The sequence below is a fragment of the Sus scrofa genome, chromosome 2 (assembly GCF_054392235.1).
Source record: "Sus scrofa isolate SSC_HxYL_T2T_F1_AM1 chromosome 2, Sscrofa_HxYL_maternal_Yorkshire_Landrace_v2.0, whole genome shotgun sequence".
Classification (NCBI taxonomy): Eukaryota; Metazoa; Chordata; class Mammalia; order Artiodactyla; family Suidae; genus Sus; species Sus scrofa.
Window position 1 is genome coordinate 28,635,144 of NC_139384.1, and position 17,953 is coordinate 28,653,096.

The 17,953-nt window shown below is 44.9% G+C and overlaps 1 protein-coding gene across 18 annotated transcripts in view; it reads left to right on the forward strand.

The window, feature by feature from the left end:
• PAMR1 (peptidase domain containing associated with muscle regeneration 1) overlaps positions 1 to 17,953 on the forward strand; it is a 170,479-nt gene that overhangs the window by 58,280 nt on the left and 94,246 nt on the right. The window contains exon 6 of one of the 18 annotated variants that reach the window (XM_085009520.1): positions 12,141 to 12,225. The exons of 16 other annotated variants lie outside the window; for them this stretch is intronic. The gene's annotated coding sequence lies outside the window, so the exon portion shown is untranslated. Of the gene's footprint in view, positions 1 to 11,870; positions 12,226 to 17,953 lie in introns of all 18 variants that reach the window. One more of the 18 variants, XM_085009524.1, reaches the window with a different exon arrangement.

The following is a 17,953-nucleotide window of genomic DNA, read 5'->3' on the forward strand; positions in this document are numbered from 1 at the left end:
GGGGGTTTGTTATTAAGTGGGTGAGACCTGGTAGGCTTCAGTTATCAATTAGCACAATTCTACCCCTGTTATTGCTTCAAGCATACTCTAATAATATTCCTTCTTGGCATTTCAGATGGTCTCATAGCTTTCCAGTCACTGGCAGGCACTAAAAAGTCCAGTTAAAACTTTAATTTCACATCTAATTCAAAGTTTCTTTCCCCACCACCACTACTAGGATGCCTGACCCCAGCTCAGTGCTGACCTGGTCGGGGAAGTGGGGTATCTGTGATGTGATCCATTCTTTCAAACTTCTTGCACCCCAGTGTCCTTTGTGGCCTTTATCTCCTCCGGCGTGGGGAAGAGGGAATTAGAAGGAAAAAAAAAAAAAAAGGCACAGTTTTATTTGACTGGCACTGTTGTAATCTGTGTGACAGATTCCCAAATGCTCCCTCTTTAGAGACCCCCATGGCCTTACGCCACAGGCAAATCAATCTCCTTTATACCATCTGATGACGTTATAGCTCCCCACACTTGTGCCGTGCCCTGTTCAGCTTCCTTTGTCCTTATGAAAGTGTATTTGTCAAGGTAAGATGATAGAGCATGTTTTATTTAGCTTGACTCATACTTTTAAAACATTTAGACACAGGGTATGCGGGTATCCATGTGTACTCTTGGTCTGGGTTCTGGAAATGTTTGGGGTGATCATGATTCAGCCCACAAGGAGACTCACAAACCTGTGACATCCTTGGACGTATAGGTGGGCTTTGCTGCTGCTCTCTCTCCTCTCTCCAGCATCACAGGGAGCTTCAGCCAGCCTCCCACTTTTATGCCTCTTCAGGCTACAGGTAGGCATTTCTCTCTCCCTGTCCACACCTCCCAAATTCTGAGGGCTACCTTCCAGACTTTTGCAGAATCTTTTGCCCTCTACTTGGGTAGCAGCACCTGGAGGTGGGCTTGTGAGTTGGTCCCAGGACCCATTAGGCTGAAGGATGCAGTGTAGCTGCTCCTCCTGGCAGACAAACCCAGGCTCCATGAGTGGTTCTCTTGGGAAGCATCTTCCTCAGTTTGAAGGGGAAGGGAGGAGAAACGGGCCTTCGCTTTCTACTCCTATGAAGTCCCTTCCGATAATTCTCTCTACTGCATCTCAACCTTTTCTTATATGATCCAGATATGGGTGAGCAGGATCCACAGTGAAGGGCCTTCCTGGGTACCTCCTGGTAAGACCTGCCTGGATGTGTCTAGAACTGCCCTTTAGAATGTGTGTGTACTTGTCACCCAGCTGTTTTCAGCTTTGGGCTTTAGCAGAATTCCAAGGCAATGGGAAAAGTCCCCACCTAATAATCGGTTACACACACACATTTACTCATTGATAGTCCTAAACTTGGCTTATTCATTTGGATAATTGCTTAAATATTTCTTTCATAGCTCCATAACATTTCATTTATGGTACACATGCCTGTACCATAATTCATTTAACCATTCTCATATTGTTCGTTATTTAGGTGGGTTTTTCTTTTTCTTTTTCTTTTTATGGCCACACCTGCAGCATATGGAAGGTCCCGGACTAGGGGGCCAATTGGAGCTGCAGCTGCCGGCCTGTGCCACAGCCATGGCAATGCTGGATCTGAGCCGTATCTGTGACCTATACCACAGCTTACAGCAACACCGGATCCTTAACCCATTGAATGAGGTCAGGGATCGAACCCACATCCTCATGGAGACTACATTGTGTTCTTAACTGTGGAGCCACGATGGGAACTCCTACGTGGGTTTTGATATAACAAGCAATGCTGTAATGACTAATCCTTTCACATATATCCTTATGCCCTTATGTAATTATTCCCAGAAGTGTGATAGCTGAGCCAAAGGGTCTGCAGATTTTGCATTTTGGTAGGAAGCACATTTTGTGTTTAATGGTGGAGCCAAATTACCCTTCAGAAAATCTCTAGCAATTTACAGTCCTACTAAAAGTATCTGGGAGTCTCCTTTCCCTAAGCCCTTGCCTACACTGCATGGCATCACGGGAATCTAAGCAGTGAAAAATTATATCTCTTTGTTATTTTAATTTGCGTTTCCCGGATCAGTTGAATATTGTTTCATACATTACTAGCCATTTGTAATTCTGTGAATTATATTTATATCTTTTGATAACTTTTTAATGTTTAGAACTCCATGTTGTAATCATAACTGCTTGACTATAAAATATGTTGCAAATATTTTTTCTCTGTTATTCTCAAGATGCTTTAATCATGAGTAGATTCTTGAGGCCAAAAGATTATTCTATCTTGACTTCAGTCTCTCTGGAAAATAGACTAATGAATTATGGTAGTCAACAAATTTGCTATAACAAATTATCCTCAGATTTCTGTAGCTTAATTCAATAAAAGTTTATTTTTCACTTTTGCCAACACCCCAACATGAGGGTTCTTGGTCAACTCTTTTCCAGTGACTTATGGGTCCAGGGTCCTTCTACTTTATGGCTCTGCTCTCCTCTAGATTCTTTTTTTTCTTTCTTTCTTTTTTTTAGGGGAGCATATGGAAGTTCCTGGGATAGGGGTTGAATTGGAGCTCTGGCTGAGGCCTACACCACAACCACAATGACACGGGATCTGAGCCGCATCTGTAACCTATGCTTCAGCTTGTGGCAATGCCACATCCCTAATGCACTGAGCGAGGCCAGAGATTGAACCTGCACCCTCATGAACACTAGTCAGGCCCTTAACCCGCTGAGCCACAATGGGAACTCCTCTCCTCTAGATTCTTGAAGTCTTCTCCATTCGGCAGCAAATGAGGAAGCAGAGAGCAGAGGCTTTCACGGGGTGCTTTATAGGCCAGTCAAACATCACCTTCCTCCTTATTCCTTTGGCCAAGGCATAATCATGTAAAGACTAGAAATGAGGTCTCGCTCTAAGCCTGCAAATGTCTTTGCTGCAGTAAATGAGCTGACATCTCAGCAAGTACACTTCTCCAAGATCTCACTGTGTTATTGAAGGAAGTCTAGTGGCTCTTGGAAAGAGAGCATAGGATGATCCCTACCAAAGAGTTTTCAAAACACAGAGTGCTGTTTGAATGTCAAGAATCATGATTCTGTTGGTTTGAAGTCTTGTCTCTTCCTTATGGAACAAGATTCAAAGTTTTCCTCACATTGACAGAGGATTCTTCTGAATTCTTTTTCAAGTGGAAAAGACAATCTCTCTCTCTCTCGATTCTAGAAAAATTCTAGAGGTTCCCCTGCTCTCCTCAGACTCAGTGGCTCTGAGTGGGCTGATCCAGTGGAGGGACCGGGATCAGGCAGCTCCGGTGAGGGTGGAGGTGAGGGGTCGTGTGATGACTAGGTGGTTTGGCTGAGAGCCTACAAGTCAAGTGGAGTGGAAGTGGAATAAATGTTTCAGGGTTGAAGAAATAGTGTTGGGGGTGAGGTTTGGGAATTGGTAAGGGGTCACCTTAATAACAGACACGTTATGGTAGAGGACAAGAACAGCCTGGAGCATGAGTTTCTGACTCGTGTCTAAAATGGGAGGAAGAGGGGCAAATGCTAACCCTGGTGATGGAAGCAGCATTCAGAATTGCTCCCCCAAAGGGGCGTGTGGATTTCCAGACACACAAACATGTTATTATCTTCAGCAGCCTTGGCCCTAGGACAGCCTTTCCACACCTTGGCCATTGTGATGCTCTCTAAACCCAGGGCTTAGTGTCTTTAGGAAGTAGTGTTTCACCACCTGGATGGTCAGCCACCTGCAGGGATTATCCTAGGGCTGCTCTTTGGTGCTGCCCCCCCCCAAATTTGGCTGGTCAGAGAAGTGATGGATAGACATTCATAACCAGAATGACAGTGGGGTGCACATGTTTTGTTACTGCCTTTGTGAATACTGAGGACTGATTTGAATGACCTCTGACGCTGTGAGCAATGTTCATGCTTCATTGGATGCGCTGTTGAGGCCAGGGAGAGTCATGCCCTGCTCTTCATTATAAAGGGGTGCTTAGTCCCAGGACCAAGCAAAGGAAGACAGCAACTTCTCCCCAGACTCCTCAGGCTCCAGTGATGTTCCTGACCTTGGGCAAGAGTTACTTTCTCTCCTTGGGACTGGTTTCCCATCTGGAGAAATAGGGCAGAGTCTGTGGGGGTGGTTTGCTCTTCCAGCTCTGACCTTCTGGGACTCTAAATACCATGTGTGAAGGAAATCAATTATAGTTTTAAAAAAAATAAACCTGACCCCCTTGCTGTACAGTGGGAAAATAAAAAAATTATAAAATAAATAAATAAATAAAAAATACAAATCTTAAATAAAAAATAAATACAACATGCGAAAACCAGAGCTTGCAGGAAAAGCTGTTTTAGTCACCATCGTTTTATTCCTGTGTTAGTCACCATCCTTTCTTGGTTCTGCCCCAGTGCACCAAGGCGGTCTTCCCATTGCTGAGTTCACGTACAACTCAGTAGTCTTTATGATGCCCTAGACTGCTCAAGGGCTTTTAAGTGTTCCTCATCGCTCATTCTGGAAGATCAGGATGTCTCAGGGGGATACTTCCTGCTCTGTTCCAGTGGCTTCAGTGCCTGATACCCCTCCACACCCAAATCCCAGCACATTACCTATTTCTTTCTTGTGGCCTCTCCCTGTTCGACTCACCCTTTCAAATAAATCTGTGTTGATGGTGCCCTGGCCTTAAATTTGGGCTCCTCTCTATATCACAGGGCTCTGGAACCACACACCAAGGTTCATGGCTAAGTCCTAACCAGTCTTGGCAAAGGCTTAGAGTCCCAGGTGTCCCATGGAAAGCGAGAACTCGGACAGTTGTGCATCACAGCACTTGTCCTGGTTTTTCTGTTTGATCAAACTTCGGAGGATGGCAGATGATGCTCACATGACCTTTAGCTCCGAGAGGTCAAGAATCAGTTCTGCGAGAAGGGGATGTGAATGACCAGCCTTTCCAGTGGCTAGGGATTTAGTACAGGAAGAGCAGGCACATGACAGGTCCTGAGGCTACCTTAGAGAATTCATTTGCCACATATTTTGCAAAGATGTGAGGATCTTGACATTCACTTGTACGTAAGTGGCAGCCAACAGGGTCTTGGAGCTGGGCAGGGTTGGAAGATGTCCTGGCTGATGTTTTGGTCCCATCTTGGGGTATTATTCCTTGAGATTATCTTCATATGTGCAGGTCTAGGATGTCCCTATCATTACAACAAAATCAGGCTGCGCTGTTCGGGGCTTTATGTGGGGCTGGGAGTAACCAAGGTGATTGACAGAACACGGAGCCTGTTTTTTCTTGTGACTCCCCAGCCCCTTCTAATTCAACAGTCGGCAAAGGCTAGTATTACTGAGGGAAGTGTTGTATTGTTTAACTTCTTTAGCGGGGCTAGCACAATTCTCAGCTGATAGTCCCTCCTCTGGCTAGACCTTGATTTCCTCCTCTTTGTAGGGGCGCATCTGCAAAAGAAAAATGAATCTACCAAGCCAAGCCAGGGAGACAGTGGTAGGAGACAAGTGCCCATGTGGCAAGAGAGAATTTTCTAGAAGACCGTTCTCATTCAGGGAACCTATCCTGGGCGGTGGTTCGCCGAGGGCAGGGTCTGTGTTTCAGTCACCATCATTTCCAGTGCACATTGGGTGGCAGCATCTGGCATGAACAGGTGAATCCAAGGCTGCCCTTTAGTATCCATGACAGATGCTCCCAGGGCTGAGACACCCTATTTGCTAAAGTAAAGCCCCGCAGTGCTTGCCTCACAATTCGTCACATAGTCTCTTTCTCTGTTGTCTTCTAAATCTCATCCTGTTTCTCACTGTTTACATTGAACATGGTTTTTGAGATCGAGCCCTATTCCTAGTTGTAAATGATGATTTCTGACTGTTGTGTAATATTTCATTATATTCTTATACTAAACCCTCTAGAGATTGATTTCTAAGTTGCCTCCAACAACTAACTCACTTTTTTCCCAAAATGCAATGTCTTTATTTGTTTAGTGTTTACTTGAATGGTTTCAGTCATGAATTCATTGTTTCTTAACTAGTGTGTGAGGTCCCCTCGAGCAGATAATCAGTCTCTATCTCTTAGGGTGTTTGTAGGTGTAGACGAGATTATATGTATGAAGTGCTTAGCACATTATCTGCCAAGCAGAAAATCCTCAATAGGTGGTATAAGCCCTCCGGAGCCTAGAACACATTAGGACTTTAATAAATACCAATTATAATAATGAATGCATAATTACCTCTGGTGATCTGGGGTCTCCTTCCCCATAAAGCATGGTCCCAGAATACTTGAAACATGGGGTATTCAGGACATAGTAATTATGACAGTCACCATTCATCCTCCTAAATGATTCCCCTTTTACAGATGATAAAACAAACTCAGAGAGGTTTCGCATCTTGCTTATGATCATTCAGCATAGTTAGTGGCAGAACTGGAGCTTAAACCCTGGTCTAACTCCAAAGCTTTTATTTGTAACCACTCTGCTGTATCACCACCCCTGGGGAAGCTGCTGAGATTATTACTATTTCAGCAACAATAGCTTTTATTTTCTCTGTGTTTGAATCACAAAGAATTTTAGGTTCAGTTAATGTTTGTAGAGACCTAATATGTGCCAGGCCCCTTCAGGACCTTATTTGAGGGACATTTGTGTCAATTACTGAAAGACGCTCCCTCTGGGTGAATACAGCAGTGAGCAGATGGCTTGGTCAATAGAAGCCTGGATGGATTTTGGCCTCTGCTTGTCCCCTATCCTGGGCATCTTGTGTGCAGTACACAAACTGCCCAAGTGTATGCTGTGCCTGGGGAACGTGTGTTTCCTCGGTGGTAACATGAGGGACCTCTGTACCATGCCACAGAATCTTCCTCTTGCAACAGTCCTGTGGGGCACATACAATTCTGCTGGACAGATGAAGAGACTGAGGTTCAGAGCTGTGACACTTCCAAGGCGACGTGATCTCAAGATGCAGATCCAGTGTTCAAATTAGAGTCCTTTAGAGTTCCCCTTGTGGCTCAGTGGGTTAAGAACCAGACCTAGTGTCCCTGAGGATGCGGGTTCAACCCCTAGCCTTGTCCAGTGGGTTAAGGACATGTCATTGTTGCAAGCTGCGTAGGTCTCAGAAGCGGCTCGGATTCAACCCCTAGCCTGGGAACTTCCATATGCCGCAGATGCAGCCTTAAATAAAAGAAAAAAACATGGAGTCCTTTGGTTTCAAATGGCTAACTATAAAGCAGAGTGATCTAGTGGGGTCCCACAGAGGAAAGGAAAAGAGATTCAGGATTCACTGGGTAGCACCTGTCAAGCTTGGCAAGTGCTGCTGGGATGATCCTCAGGCTTTGATGTAGCTCCTCCCGGTGAGTGATGGATGTGGTCCCCATCAGAACTCCAGAGGAGATGAAGTTCCAGGCAGGCTGGAAGCCCGCTGGTAAGAAATCACCAGTGAGCTTAGGGATGTGGGATGGGAGTGCTTGAAGGATGTTATGAGCTCCTGGAATAGGCTTCAAGTTTCAGGACACATGCTGCACAAGGGATTATTAAATATACCTGCAGTTGCAGAGTAGCACAGGCTTAACCCAAGGCCAAGAGGTCCTGCCAGGGGCTTGGTGGAGAGGAAAAGGCTGTTGAGCAGTGAGGTTAAGATGAGGCCTCCAGAGAAAGCCGGGCTGGGGCTGCTCTCTGGCTTGGCACTTACAAGCCCACCTCTCAGGGCTTTGATTTCCTGTCTCCTCCCTTATTCCTCTGTGTCTTTTCGGTCCTTTGGAGACTGAGTTAATGATCTCCCTGAAGATCCACCAATGTCCCAAAGTCCAATCAGGGCCTCTCATTTTAGAACGTGCTATTAAATCAATATTTCAGTGAGTTACCTGTCCTCCCACACTCATAGGAGCGATAATTGCAATAGCCAGGATATGGAGACAAACTAAGTGTTCATTGACGGCTGAATGGATAAAGAAAACGTGAGATATACAAATAAGTAAATAAATAAATAAAATGTATGTAAATATGATATTCCTATATATAAGAATAATTATTATCCAGCCTTACAAGAAGAGGAAACCAGCTATAATGGAAAAAATAAAAATCATTATAAAAAATTAAAAAATAAAGTGTATGAGGTGCAAAAACAAACAAAAAAAAAAAAAAAAAAAAAGAAGAGGAAATTTACAACAGCATGGATGAACCTGGAAGGCATTAAGCCAGGTGAAATAAGCCAGACAAGGAAAGACAAATAACTCGTAGTATCACTTATATGTGGACTCTTAAAAAAATGCCAGAGGTCTGGCATTGGGACAGTGCGTTTAAGAGTCCACCTGCCACGCTTCAGCTTACTGCAGAGGTGTGGGTTCATTCCCCAGCCTGGCACAGTGGGTTAAAGGATCTGGTGTTGCTGCAGCTGTGGCATAGGTTGCACCTGCAGCTCAGATTCAGTCCCTGGCCCAGAGAAGTCTCATAATGCTGTGGATGTGGCTATAAAAAAAAAAAACAAAAAAAAACAAAAAAACCCTAGAAATGAAGAGTCGAGAGGGGCTGGGGGTGTGGGAAATAGGGAGGGGTTGGTAAAGGGGCACAAACTTTCAGTTACATGATGAATAAGGTCTAGAGTCCCCTTGTGGTGCAGTAGGTGAAGGATCTTGGGTTGTCACTGCTGTGGCACAGGTTCAGTCCCTTGCCTGGAAATTTCAACATGCCATGGGCGTGGACAAAGAAGGATGAAGGATCTCAAGTGTAAGACAGGGACTAGAGTTGTGTTGCGTGATTGAAATGCACTAAGAGACTTCAACTTCAATGTTCTCACACACACGAAGGACACATATGTAAGGTGATGGGTGTGTTAACTCTATGGCAGGAATCCTTTTGCAGTGTAAACATGTATCAAATGATCATGTCATATACCTTAAATATCTTACAACTTTGTCAATTATATTTCACTAAAGCTGGGGGGATAAAAAATGTTCTAAAGCACTAGGGATTTTTCTTCCAGTGAAGGAGATGTATATTTGGATAGGCTGTTTCAAATTACTCTATAGTTGTTCTTTCCCTCCGAAGCTGGGGACTTACCCCCACAACACACAAAAACTCTTCTGGGTGCTGGAATATTATTATAATAATTCCTACTTCAAGGGAATTTACATGTTAAAGGAAAACAGACTAATAAACAAGCATTTATAATCCAGTGTAATCAGGGCTAAAATAGGCATTACAACAGTGGGGCAATCAGAGAAGACTTCCTGGAGGAAGTGGTATCTAATGTGAGTTCCAAAGGATGAGTGAAAAGGGGAATGGGAAGATAGTTCCAGGTGGAAGGCACGGTCTATGCAAAGTCAAAGCCAGCTTGTTTGAGGAACAGAAAGACTGGGAAGCAGAAGACCCGACAGAGTTGGTTGGTTTGTTCCTTTAGCCACATTCATGCATTCAGACTTTCTTCTGGAGGCAACAGGAGGCCTGGAAGGCATTTGGATGAGGATTAACCTGCTCTGAAGTTGAGAAGGACTATGTTGGCCTGGTGCAGAAGACAATGGGGTGCGGCAGAGATGCACACGGGGAGATTGGTTAGATGCAAACTATTACATTTACAATGGATGAGCTCCTACTATACAGCACAGGGAACTATATCCAGTCTCTTGGGATAGACCGTGATGGAAGATAATATAAGAAAGGAAATGTGTGTGTGTGTGTGTGTGTGTGTGTGTGTGTGTGTGTGTGTGTGTGTGTGACTTGACTGGGTCACGTTGCTTGGCACAACCTCGTAAATCAACTATACTTTAATTTTAAAAAATGTGAAAAAAAAAAAAAAGAAGAAGGCTGATCAGATGGGGGATTATTTAAGGAAACCTAAAAACCCAAGTATAACTGTGCCCATTAGGAGAAAAGCCCCTCTCCTTCCATCCCTAGTCACCGATGGAATCTTTGGAATCTCTGCGGTCTTGGAGGCCAGTGAGAGCCCAGAGTTCTCCAGGCTCCCAGACCAATGCTGTGCTCCACAGCCTTCCCCACCCCATTCTCTTCCAAGAATCACTTCTGTCCCCCAGCAGCTTCTCTTTCCTTCCAGCAGCCCCATGGCCTCCAGACGAATCATGCATATTTCTTCTTCGCCCTTTGATTCCCTGCTGATTCTCCTCTGATCCTCTCTTGACCTCCCCCGGGGGCAGATGCAGAGATAAATCTGTTGGCTTCTTGGTGGGAGAGTCCAGTGTTCAGAGCTCTGGCCCAACATTTTCCCTCAGTTCAGCAGGGCAGCAGCAGCAGCTTCACTCTGGCCTGGGCCTGGGCAGAGAGGCAGGGCGGGAGCTCCGGTTGCTGGAAGGTCTTGCTGTGGATTTGAAGATGGAGAGGGGAACTGATTCTGGTCCCTTCCATGTGTAGCATGGTGCCCCTCCCCTCATGGCTCTCAACCCAGACTGCAGAACAGAATCACCTTCTGGGGACTTTAAAAAATTGCCTGGTTCCCACCTTAGTCATTCTGATTAAATTGTCATGGGAAAAATAGAGACATCCGTAGTTTGCAAAGTTCAGGTGATTTGATTTTATTTTACTATTATTACTTTTTTAATACAATGATTTTTATTTTTATTTTTTCCATTATAGCTGGTTTACAGTGTTCTGTCAGTTTTCTACTGTACAGCATGGTGGTTTTAATGTGAAGGCAGGATGGAGAACCACAGCTCTCTTAGCATCACATTTCAGAGAGAACCTGACACTTAGATGGAGTGTCAGCTCTGGTTTTTTTTTTTTTTTTTTCCAGGGCTTGTCTTGGGCAAAGCATAGCCTCTCTGAGCTTCATCTGTTCCCTCCTCTATATACAGAGGTTAATAGCATCTACCTCTCAAGCATTTGCAATGCCTAGTACATGGTTAGTACCCAGCTAGGAGCAACTGGCTGGTGATTTTTCTCCTCCTCCTCTCCCTCCTCTTCCTTCTTGGTTTTCTTTTCTGGCAGTGCTCTCAGCATGTGGAAATTCCTGGACCAGGGGTCTTACCCATGTCACCAAAGCAGAGACCTGAACAGATGGAGTGACAATGCCGGATCTTTAACCCTCTGCACCACAAGAGATTTCTTATTTCTCTTCTTCTTAGACCTTCAAGTTAGGCATTGCCCTGTTCTTTTTTGTCTTTTTTAGGGCCACACCTGTGGCATATGGAGGATCCCTGGCTAGGGATCGAATTGGAACTGCAGCTTCAGCCTATGCCACAGCCACGGCAACAGCAGATCTGAGCCACCTCTATGACCTATGCTGCAGCCTGTGGCAAAACTGGATCCTCGACCCACTGAGCAAGGCCAGGGATCAAACCCACATCCTCACAGAGATCATGTCAGGTCCTTGATCTGCTGAGCCACAATGGGAACCCCCGCCCTGTTCTTTTTTTTTTTTTTTTCTGCTCAGCTACTTTAATGCAAGTGGTATGATCAGATTTCTAACGCTCCAACTGTGAGAGGAGATGTACTAAATGAGCGGGAAAGGTCCAGTGTTAAAGTTCTTGCAAAATGATTAAGTAGGCTAAGTTTGTTTCCAGCCTCCCACCCCTATTTCCTTTCTCCGTGCCCTAAGGCTGTTAGATCTGCTTCGAGGCCCCTGGAAGTCCCTCAGCACCAAGTGTACATCCCCAAGGAGGATGGAGAGAGAATTCTTTTGTAAAACTTTCCTTTTATAAGTGGTTTCAGTGCCATTACAAAATAAGACTTTCCATAGCTTTCCTGCCAAAGTTTGCTCCATTGGTCTCCCGATGTAGCGTGTGTGGTCTTTCCCTATGGGTGGACTCTCGGAGTCACCTCCCATCCTGTCCTCCTTTCAGTGTGAGAAGAGGGGGCTAACAATATGTCGTGTGGCAGGAGCGAGGGTGGATCCTCCAGGGCACAGTTAGCTTGGCAAAGAACTCTGTCACCTTACCCCTGTGTCACAGATGTGTTTTTCTGGGCACAGCAGAAATGCCCGTGGAGGTGAGAAAGATCCGTGCAAACTCATCCTCGCTCCAGGAAAAATAGCTCGCAGCACGCCCTTCATTATGACAGGAGCAACGTGTCTCTCTCAGAAGGTTTGGGACTCGGAGATGGGCAGCAGGGTTCTGGAACAGCTGAAGCTGAGTTCCAGAGAGATGCTTGGACATCCAAGTGACAGCTGATGGGAGGAGCCCACGCCTTCACAGCGGTCGTGGTAGAGTTCCAACTCAAAGGATACTTCTTGGCCTTTCCATAGAGACTGGCTCTCCATGAAGATGGAAAACAAACAGTGCTTTCAGATCTGAGCACAAAGTGGATTAACCTAAAGAGTCCAAGAGCAGGTCAGTTTCTGAAAGTCATGCTATTTTAAGAAGCAATATATTATCCCAAAGAATTTTTAACTGCTGTGACAACACCTGGGTGTCCTGTGCACTGAATCACTTCATGATTCAATAAACATTTACTGTCAGGGTGAGCATCTGTCTTTTTCTGTTTTACTCAAATATATCACAGGGGCAGATCTTCCAAACTGTGGGCATTGATTGGTGGTGGAACTGCTTCTCCCAGAGAATGAGACTCTACATAGCATGATGCAGGGCGAGCGCTACATGGATTTAATTGTGTGTCCTGGAAACTGAATCACCAGGTCACTGTACAAAGGAGCTTGACTGCAAAATAGAAACTCATAGCTTGGTATTAATTGTTAACAATTATTTAAAAAATTAATGTGGAAGTCATCATAATTTTTCATGTATAAAATTATGATGACTTCCACATTAATTTTTATTGTTTTCATAAAACTTTATTTAACAGTGGTTAGGCATTCCTGCTGAGCCAACCTGGCAGTACAGTTAATGGGATAAAGTATGTCAAGTGCTGAGGATATTTAGTGTCTGATATTTAAGGAAGCAGACAAGAAATGGTGGTTCTCATTTTTTTCCCATGGGAAACATTATAATTTTTCCAAAAGATAAAAGCATTTTGGAAAAACTGATTTTTTTTTCAAAAGAGGAATGAAAATGGTCTGAGAGCCATGGCCAGTCTGATTATCTAGGAATGATAGTATCCATGAAGTTCATATCCAGATATTCACTGACTGTCATTTTTTTTTCTTTTTCTTTTTAGGGCTGCACCTGCAGCACATGGAAGTTTCCAGGCTAGGGGTGGAATTGGAGCTGCAGCTACAGGCCTACCTCATAGCCACAGCAACGCCAGATCCAAATCTGCCACCTACACCACCACTCACAGCAACGCTGGATCCTTAACCCATTGATCTAGCCCAGGTATTGAACCCGCATCCTCATGGATACTAGTCAGGTTCATAACAAGCTGAGCCGCAATGAGAACTTCTGACACGGTCATTTTGATTGGCTTTCCCCTTTCTTGAATGACTAATAATATTAGCAATAACTACTGTAACTATTGTTATTATAAATATTATTACTAGTAGTACTAGTGGCCATAATTGTAGTTGGTATCCTTTTATTTTTTTGCCTTTTGTCTTTTTGCCATTTCTTGGGCTGCTCCCGCGGCATGTGGAGGTTCCCAGGCTAAGGGTCTACTTGGAGCTGTAGCCACCAGCCTACACCAGAGCCACAGCAACACAGAATCCGAGCCCTGTCTGCGACCTGCACCACAACTCACGGCAATGCCAAATCCTTAACCCACTGATCAAGGCCAAGGATCGAACCTGAAACCTCATGGTTCCTAGTAGGATTTGCTAACCACTGTGCCACGACGGGAACTCCTGTAGTTGGTATCCTTTATTTCTGCTTGCCCAGTACCCCAGCCCCCTGCTTTTGATAACATCTAGATTATCCTTTGGAGAATTGCCCCTTCCCCTTGGCTTTGGTCTTGGTTGGGATGTCAGAATGTACACTCTCCTTCAGAGGGTGACTCAAGGAGTGGAGCTGATGCATCCTCAAGGCAACACCTTGAAATACCATCCAGGGATTCCTATGACATCCCTGAGGCCTTTCCTATCTCCTGCTTCCCGGTTACTGCCAGTGCTCTGCCATTCAGCTTCTCTTTTGATTCTCTCAACTGTTTCAGAGCCACTCAATATATTTTCTTTTCTTTTTTCATAAGTTAGCCAGAGCTGATTTACTCTGCTTAGAATCAAAAATCCCTAAATAATAAGGTACTATTAATAAGAGCAGCTCTGATTGTAGCTGCCATTAGTTTCTTTTTCTTTTTTTCTTTTTATGGCCACATGTGTGGCATATGGAAGTTCCCAGGCTAGGAGTTGAATCAGAGCTGCAGCTACAGGCCTGTGCCACAGCAACGCCAGATCTGAGCCATAGCTATGACCTACACCATAGCTTAGGGTAACACCAGTTCCTTAACCCACTGAACGAGGCCAGGGAGCAAACCTGCATCCTCATGGACACTATGTCAGGTTCTTAGTAATCTGCCAAGCCACAGCGGGAACTCCCATTATTTTCTTTTTTTAATTTTTAAATTAAATTATTGTTGATTTATATTGTTATGTGACTTTCTGTTTTACAGCAAAGTGACTTAGTTATGCACATATATACATTCTTTTTAAAAATATTCCTTTCCAATCATTGTCATTATTTTCAAAATCATTGTAGTAATAGCTACCATTTACTTGCAATGTATCATGTTCTGGGCAGTATTCAAAGCATTATCTCCTAACAGTTCTGTGTGAGGTAGCGGAAGTACACTCGTATCACCCCATTCTGTGGGTGAGAAAACTATAGGTTGGAGAGAGCAAGTCCTTTGCCCAAGCAGTGCAAGCAGTGCTGGCAACTGCAGCATCTCCAACTCTGGCACCAACACTCTTTTTTTTTGTCTTTTCTAGGGCTGCTCCCAGGGCATATGGAGGTTCCCAGGCTAGGGGTCTAATTGGAGCTGTAGCTGCCGGCCTACACCAGAGCTGCAGCAACGCCAGATCCAAGCCGCGTCTGCCACCTACACCACAGCTCACGGCAATGCCAGATCCTTAACCCACTGAGCAAGGGCAGGGACCGAACCCGCAACCTCATGGTTCCTAGTGGGATTCGTTAACCACTGAGCCACGACGGGAACACCAATACTCTTGATCACCTTTTCTATTATGTGACTCAGACAGGCTGTGCCCGGCAACGTGCTCCTCCCTTTACATCATTTACCACTTAATTTTCACAAAAACAGTCATGTCTCAGGGTGGGTTCTGGATGCAGCCATGCTGATGAAGGATCAGGGGCTCAGACGGTTAAATGCATTGCACAAGATCACTCAGCTACTAACATTCCAGGGTAAAGCCATCCAGTGAGAAAGGTCTGAGCCTGTCAGGAGGCAGCTGAAGCAACGGGCCAGATCTGTCCAGACTTAACCTCATCCATCCTTAACAGAACAAAAGAACCTTTAAAAGATGCCGAGAACCAGGCTGCCTTTGGAGGATCCCCAGGAGACTTCAGTGGAAAGGGAAAACTTCCTTGTACCGAGATAACTTTGAAACCTTCATCTCTAGGCCATTTTTTTTTTTTTTCTCCTCTCTCCTTTGAAATTCCAGGCCTGATTAGATCATGCTCTGGGCTCGAGTCGGCCAAGGGCCATGGTTTAAATCACTGTGATCCCGATGACCTTACAAGAACATCTTAAAAGGATAAATCTATTTGTTTTACACTGAGATAATGGAAAATAAAGCAGCCCCTGCCCTCTCCAGGAGACCTTGCCTGCCAAGTTGGTTTTCGTAACATACTTTTACAGTTGATTTATCTTCTCCGAAAAATGAGATTTAAGAGCTAAAAAAAATAAAATACAATAACGAAGCCCTCAGTGGTGCTTGTGCCAAAACCAGTGGTGAACGCCAAGAATATCATCATAGACCCTGTTACCAGGATCGGCAGGTTGATGTGTATCCACACATGAGAACAAAAGCCCCCAATTCCACTGAGTCTGGGGAGCCTTTTGCTGGCTGCATTTCCAGGGCTGTGTCAGGAAATGAATGATGTGTAGCAGGCGCTCGTGTGCTGCTGTTTGGCCTCTACCGCCAATGCCAAATCCCACCAGCATTTGATGTCCCACCCCCAAGCTTCTAGGTCTAGTGGGGTTGAAACTTTGAAATTTGTGCCCAGAAGATAGTTTGGGCCATGTTGAGAGGATTATCCGGCTGGGATGATTTTTCAAGAGGCTGCCGAGAGGGATGGTGTGGCGCATAATCGAGATGATGGTAGGAGGATTAGCGATGTCTGCTTTGCCTTTTGTAGCAGGTGCTTCTAGACCAAACCAACTTTTTCATAACTTTCAGAAGCATGGAAGGGTGAGATTAGCATTGACTTCATGTCTCTGTGCCTCAGTTCTTCTTCTGCAAAATGGGGGAGATCAGAGGGTTACCCCAGGGTAATGCATGCACAGGGCCTGGCAGACAGTGAGTGGCCCATAAATGGTAGAAGCTCATTATTGTTACTCCACTGCCAGCGGCTTCCAAGCTGAATCACTTCAGGCTCTCATGTGGCTTCGGATCTGCTTCATGAATTTATGGCCTACTTAGATTATCTCTAAATCCCTTCCCGTGCTCATAGTCTATTACACGAGTTCATTCCCCTCATTTTTTAGGTGGAAAAACACCCAGAGGGGTTAAGTGATTTGTTCAAAGTTGCACAATTAGCAAATCTGACACTACTGCTCTGTTTACATATCAGTTATATATTGCTGCATAACAAATGTGCAAAACATAGTATAACTACTCCAAAACGTTGTATCTTCAAACAGTGAGCCTGTATTATTTCACTCAGTTTCTATGGGTCAGGGATGTGGGAGAGGCTTAGGTGGATGGTTCTGGCTCAGAGTCTCTCTTGAGGTTGCAGTTGAGGTGTCCAGCAGGACCATCAACCAAAGGCTTGGTTCGGCTGGAGAATCTTCTTGCAAACTTCCTTACCTGGCTGTGGGCAAGAGGCCTCCATTCCTGGCCAGTAAGGCCCTCCACAGGGCTGCTTGGGATATGACTTGCTCCTGTGCATGTGATCCAAGTGCAGATGGCCAGCAGTATCCTTTATGATCTAATCTCGGAAGTGAAGTACCATCACTTTTCCCATATGCTGTTGACCATACAGACCAACTGGGGCACGCAGCGGAAGGGGACTTCACAAGGGCATGCCTGCCGGCAGGCGGAAATCATCAGACACCATCCTGGAAACTGACTACCATTTAAGACTGGCTCCTACATAGGACTTAAGAACAAAAGTCCTTAACCTGGTCCGCAGGGACCTGCTTACCTCTCCAGTCTCCGTTCACTGTCACTCTCTGGGCTCCATTTCACACTGGTCTTTGGTCAGTTTCTTGCATGTACCATGTTCCTTCCCAGTTTGCCTTTACAAAGGTTGCTCCCTCCCCATGGAAAATTGATGTGTCACTCTCTGTCATCACTTCCTCTTCGCCCTGTAAAGCTCAGCTTCACCAGCACGTCCTCCAGGAGCCTTGCCTGATCCGCTACACTAGGTCTGGTCTTCTGGTCCCATGCACCAGATTGGTGATGATTGAGTGAGTTGTCAATGAATTAATTAGTTACTAATTAATACTTAGAGGAATAAATGGTTTGACTTGCACTTTCTAAGTCCCCAGTAGGAGCACAGAACATAGGTTTTTTCACTCAGAATCTTGGGTTCATTCTCTTCATCACCACGTTTTAGTCCCTATTCTTAGAGGGGAGAAAAACAGCCATTATTGTACCTTGTCCTTCTCCAAGGCTCTTTTCATTAGTTCTAAGTATAGGATCATGCTGATTTTTCCAGACTGATCATCTAGCCCATATTTTTGCTTCCAGGCCCCCTACATTAACCACAAGAAAGCACTTTCCTAATTAATCCCTCATCAGTTTGATTCTTATTTGTGAGCAAGTAGAGTTTTAAGAGTTACCGGCAACCCTGTTTGTTATAGATTTTCTTTGGAGATCAAGTCCTGCTGCTAGAATCCATTGGGAGGAAGGGCTGGAGAAGAGAATTTTCTTCTTTTTAAAGAGTATTGTGGTTTGGCACACTGGACGAGCCACTTGGAGCACAGCTCTTAGTCCCCTTTTTTTCACTCAGCATGCGTGCATGTGTGAGCACACACACACATACTCAG